The 6383-nt window shown below is 39.2% G+C and overlaps 1 long non-coding RNA gene across 1 annotated transcript; it reads right to left on the minus strand.

Annotated features, from left to right (window-relative positions):
• Positions 1-454: 454 nt before the first annotated feature.
• LOC137296930 (uncharacterized) lies at positions 455-2170 on the minus strand. The gene is made up of 3 exons (XR_010957674.1): positions 2037-2170; positions 814-870; positions 455-527 (listed from the first exon to the last, which is right to left on the minus strand). It is a non-coding gene; the product is annotated as an uncharacterized lncRNA (long non-coding RNA).
• Positions 2171-6383: the final 4213 nt, after the last annotated feature.

The raw sequence follows: 6383 nt of genomic DNA on the forward strand, positions 1-6383 counted from the left end.
CACCTCTTTCAACCAAAGTAAGAAATGAAGTTACAGCCGTATTTCGTCATGCTCCTTGAATTGGTTGATGCAGGTCATTGTATCCCAACTCACTAGATCAATACTGATATTGATCACTGGATTTCCTGGTCCAGATTGTCGTCATATAGAAAGTTGCTGAGCGATACCTGCGTAGACTGAAGTTCATGATGATGTCAATCACTGGATTGTCTGGTCCACACTAAACGATTTACAGACCCCTACCGTAGAGCTGGAATAGTGCTAAGTGCGGCGTTAAACAACAGCCAAACTAAACCCTTTAGCAAGACAATTGCTTTAACTGTGTTAAACAAACAAACGGATTCATAACGGCCTTTTGATTCTGCTGTACAAAAGTCTTCGTTGAAACTAGAGAGACTGTTTATACTAAATCTATGGTCGAGAGTTCAACCTGAATCAGGACACGAACGAGTGACAGTTCGCAAGTTTATCCATCCAGGAGTTGTTGTCGATACAGCTTTACTCGTCTTCAGTCGCAGCAGCGGTATCTAAACAGCAAAGAGTGAGTTAGTTAGATTTCTTTTGACGCCGTTTTCAGTGAGTGGGTGAGTTTATTCTTTGAAAGAGTTATCTCCCCTTTTATCAAACTGCATTGGCATCAGTTGCGCTGCAGTGCTGCTAGAGTGGGGTGCCGCCTCACTTTCATTTCAATATTATCAGTCATATATTAGGGCGGCGGTATAACCTAGAAGCTGAAGCGCATTAATAAGATAAAACTGTTTTCCAGTTGGTTCAAATATTCCAAGGCACCAAATATGAAAAGATGATACCTACCTGCCATCATACTTGAGAGGCTGCTATTGAAATCTTCGAAGGTCACCTTCGAATTTCCTGTGAATAACATCACATCGTCAGTACACTGTGGGGTAAAGAGAGGGTTCGCAGGTCACGCCGAACTCTTTGGTTCGATTCAAAATAGGGAAAAATGTGTAAGGACATTTTCTTGTGTCACGCGCAGTAATTATGCTGGAATATTACTAAAACGGCGTAAAAAGGTATTCACTCATCAGGTATAATGAACGTAGACTTATATAATTTTGCACTTGTATGATGGGGCTATGTGAGTTAAGTGTTCGCTCGTCACGCCGAACACCTGGGTCCGACTCCCCACCATGAGTACAATGTGTAAAGCACATTTCTTGAGTCCCCTGTGATTCTTTCGCTTGAATGTTGCTGAAAGCGACGTAAAACTACACTCTGTGTGGTTGTATCAAAACATGGGCACTTTTGTCAGACCATGTTTATGTTTGATCTTTTTCAGCTGTTGTATACTACCCAGAATAAAGTGTCTGTGGTGCATTTTAATTGTGCATTTTTGAAATATTATCAGTCGTTTACATGTGTTGTAGGCCACCCACCCACTCGCTCACTCGAACAGGGATTTGCTTTCAAGAATCCGTTTTTCAAGAACAATTGTGTCATAAAATGATATTTACGACCGTTTCTTAAGGTTCACTGAGAGCATTTTGAAATCTGAAAACTGTTAATTAATGTTCAGATATTTGTAAGAGTATTCGTGTTTATTTGTTGGTGTTTCTCATCTCTTAACCAGCAAGACAGTGGGTGGGTGGAGGAAAACAACTTAGAATATAAAGAAATCATTTTCACTAATTTTGTATGAACATTCTGACTTATGTAATAAAATTAGATTGGCTTCACAAACATATTGTTTTCATATTTAGATGATGAAAAACCATGTTTACCAGGGTGTTATATGGCAGAGCACGGATTTGTATTATTACACCATGGCATAACTGTCCACAACGGTAGGAGAAATTGAGATAAGAAAACGTTTTCATTTTCACGTCGGAATGAAAATTCATGACGGAAAGGAGGTGGAATACGATACATACCCACTAATGTATGTAACTGATTAAATACAGACCACACGTGTTAAAGGAAAACAGGGGTTTAAAATATAAGAAAAAATGTTGGATTCGAAACCCAGCTCACTGGATTAAAATTACAAACACGCACACAATGTAAAATCCTCTTACCATTTTTCTTCGCACGAGAGAGTACTTCCTCGGCAAAGCGCGCGCCAATAACCTTTGCTGCCTCTGCCTGGTCGATGGCACCATCGTTATTTTCATCCAGGTCCCTGACGTAACGTCCATACCAACCAAATCCACCTCCTAGAAAGGAATGTAGCGGCATGTGGCCAGTTCACGTTCCTTTGTATTATTTTAATGTCAGTAGAAACAGATATTGAAGTATAGTCGAACCAGTCTTAGCATTACAGAAACCACGGATTTGTATATTGATGTTTTTTGTTTGCTATGGTTGTGGTTTAGCGCCACATCCTTGGATTCCAGCTTTATAGTGGCGATCTGTAAATAATCCGGTCTGGACGATGATCAACTGCATGAGGGTCGTTCTACGCTACGGGGATACTATGACATGTGTCAACTGGGTCAGAGAGCCTGACCACCTGATCCCATTAGCCGCATCTAACAAGCATGAGTTACCGAAGACCTGGACCTACTTGCACAATGCGATCTTAGCGCTAAGACTGTCTTAAGCCTATGTTGGAGAATGGGAATTGCAATCAGTGTAGCGCTAAGATCGCATTGTGCAAGTGGACCCTGGATCTTCACAGATTCAGTCAGTGAATGAGTTTAGTTTTACGCCGCTCTCAGCAATATTCCAGCTATATGGCGATGTCACAGATTAAAAAAAACGGAACTTTCAAATATAACAGAATAGGAGTGCCAAAAACCCACATTTCAATAATCATAATGCAGTAGTTTTTCTTCAAGATCGCACTGTATATCATAACTATGCTTTCATAAATTACGGAATAGCCAGATCAGAAAACTAGCACTGTAGGCTAGCGGTCAGGTTGATTCAAAAGAATTTTCGAAATGTCTCTTTTCCTTGTAATATCATTTAATTTTTTGTGTTGTTTAAAGCCGCATTCGGCGATATTCCAGCTGTATGGCGGCGGTCTTTAAATACTCTGGTTTAGACAATCCAGTGATCAACATCATAAGCTTGAATCTAATCAACTGGAATACGATGACGTGTAGCCACTATGTCAGTGTGCCGGACAGGTATCCACTTTCGTTGGCATGACAGGGTTTCTGGTCAAATAAAATACTATGCTTGTGAGAAAGATATTTGATTTGATCAAAGAAATAATCCTTAACGTGTGTTGATTGTATTGTATTGTAAGTTGTCTTATCACTTTTTGCATACACCACATGCCTCAACCATATCAGATCGTCCAACATGATATTTTACCTTTATCTTGAGCTGCATGACTTTTTATTGGGGATACTCTCTGCATCAAATGGATGATTGATACGTATCATGCAGTTGATCACTGGATTGCTTTGACCAGTCTCGATTATCACCACCGCTATATAGTGCTACCAACAATTATTAGTTTGATTTGACTGATTTGAAGATTGAACGCATATGCCTCTATCTACGAAAAATACACAAAAGACACAATTTTCTCAAGCGTCACAGCTTACTAACTTTGGACTCCCAAACACACCAGTAAACCTATGGTCTTTGGTTTTGCTTATACACTTGCAAGTTCAGAACTAGTGACCCTGAACCACAACGTTAAACGCCCGTGTCACTTAGACTGCATCACAATCCCACGGTGTCGCATGTGAAGATCGTGTCATAACACTCTGACTTTAGGCATCTATCGTGATCGGGTGGTAAGGATCGCTGACTTGGTTGACACATGTCACCGTATCCATATTACGGAGATTCATACACAGGATTGTTATAGATTGTGTACTTTGCCTTTGTTTAATTAATATAAGTTGAACAATTACCTTCGTTCCGTTATTTAAAATCCAAGCTGGAATAGATACACCAAAATTATGGTAAGCCATCAACATGTAATTACTTCGACATCAGTAATGTTGCATCAGCGCACAATAAATAGCATTGATTGATCAGATTGTTTAACTTTATGTTACTGCCATTAGTACATGTTCTAAGTTGTTTTTTACTATCATCCCTTTTAGTCGTTATTGATCCGAAAGCGTGTATCTGCTAATGAACCGACTATATTGGAACAGAATTCATTCAACAAAAAACGAACAGTAATCCATAGTTTAACAATTGAAATGATGTTACAATACCCTCGGCTAAACGTATTTGTCTACAGGCGTTAGTGTACATGAAATTAGATTGCGTTTGAACGCTTTTAATTGTCCACACATATCGAACTGCTACAACCATTGTACTTATGTTAAACTAGCGAATAGGAACAGTTACGTATCGCCATAGGTTTATGATGTGTCTGTATACCGAAAAAGATCGGTTTCGTTAATTTCAGCACAATCAACATCGCAGGTGAGACATTTTCCAGTATACCCCTTAAATGGTGAGAAACATATATGTGTATATTCTGGTAATATGGGTGGTGGGGAAAATGAGGAAGTGTTCCCAAATGATTGGCAACAGGTCCACTTCTAAGTTGTCAATGATCAAAGTATCGACGTTTCGAGGAAATCATTACAGTTGAATAAAAACATGAACAAATCAACAGTTTTTCATCACAGATGTCAAACGTAATGTTTCCGTCTTTTCATGCGATCATATAATGTTAGTCAAGTGACACCTCGACTTTCGTCGCTTCCATCTTCATGCTCGGACACGATGCTTTATGGGAAAAAATGTTCCTAAAGAATGTTTGTCACCGATCGCCGATACGTCCAGTAAGTTTCTTGATTACGTATATATGACGAATTTTGGCTGAACACATTCAGAATAGCATTATAATTGTACTTTTTTCTAAACGTTATCATTTACGAGAACGCTACCACCTCCAATGGACCCAGAGAGACTGGAATCGAATCGTCGTTAGCGATGAATCAAGGTTTACCTTCAAAGGTAAACAGAGTCTGGAGACGACGTCGTGAATGGTATGCCCAATGTTGTGTACAGAAATTCGACAGATTCGGGGGCGGAAGTTGCATGGTGTGGGGTGATTTCTGTGGGAACAACCCTTCCCGACTTCTGGTCATCCGTGGAAACCTTACAACTGCTGCTTACCGCGACCATATGCTCAACCCTGAACTCGTTCCTTTCATGGCGGCTAATGGTCCAAGTCCACAGTTGCAGCATGATAATACTCGATCGCATACCTCGATGTTGACACGAAGTTTCTTTGAAAACGCTGAAATCAACGTCATGGACTGGCCATCGAGTTCCCCTGACCTTAATCCAATAGAGGACGTTTGGGATGCACTTCGGAGAAGGCTTCGTGGCACTGTCAGTGTATCGAGTACATCACACAGATCTAAGCAATGAAATAATAACAATTTAAAAACCTTACCATCTCTTGTTCTTTTATAGTGCCCTGAAGAAAGAATTGAAGTTCTACAATCTATCTCTGATTATTGTTAATCTTTATATTGTTCTAGTCACGATATCCATGGAATAGTGCCAAAATGACCTTAATTTTTAACTCACTCACTCACTCGTGGTGTATCTGGGCATTGTAAGAGTGTAAACTTATGTTTTTGTTAGAAGTAGACTTATTTCAATCGGCGCTGTATTATTTGAATAATATGACAAGATGCCTTTGGTATTTATCAACTGTGGGATTAGACATAAAGGTTGTACAAGGTGTAAGACATGTAAAAGCAACAATGTTTTACGAGTTGCTGTTTTCCTTGTTAAACGTAGACTTCTTTCTTATTACAAGACTGTGTTTCTCGTGTTTCAATTTTCTTATCATTCTGTTCAGCCTAAAGAAAGTGCACTTTACCTAATATGTACAGAGAGACTTTAGTGTACCTTGAGTGTCTTGTTAAATCATTTCATAGTATCAAACGTCATTCATGAAATAGGTAATGTAAACAATACTCTCATTCAAAGACCTAGGCACATAAACCATTAAAATGTGTACTTCAACATTATGTCACATAACTGTGACTTCAACTGAATGTTCCTTGAGTAGTACCGGTGTGCACAATTGCTGGATATACTCTATAAAATATTTGAAAGTCAATATCCTTTGCTGTTTAAAGAAGATAAAGTATGTAAATAGTATTCGTCGGTTGATGGAGGACGTGGTGTAAGGTCGTTTCAGTTGAATTTGTCATATATTTGAAATGAGTAATCATACATGGATCTGTGTTCCTTTCGACATCCAGCCAGGGTCCACGCAGGTAGCAAAAGTACTGTAAGTCCCCATGGTCCCTGGTATGGTGATCTACCTTCAGTTGTTGACGATCTGTAGCCCGTTTTTATATTGTATCGCCCTCTATAGTTAAACTGTTTTAGATTTAGTTACTAGTTTTAAATATCTGTGATAATCTAGTTGTTTGTCGATGGTTTTGCTGCTGAACTGAGTGAGTGAGTTAAATTAT

Source organism: Haliotis asinina, chromosome 9, assembly GCF_037392515.1.
Source record: "Haliotis asinina isolate JCU_RB_2024 chromosome 9, JCU_Hal_asi_v2, whole genome shotgun sequence".
NCBI classification, from domain to species: domain Eukaryota; kingdom Metazoa; phylum Mollusca; class Gastropoda; order Lepetellida; family Haliotidae; genus Haliotis; species Haliotis asinina.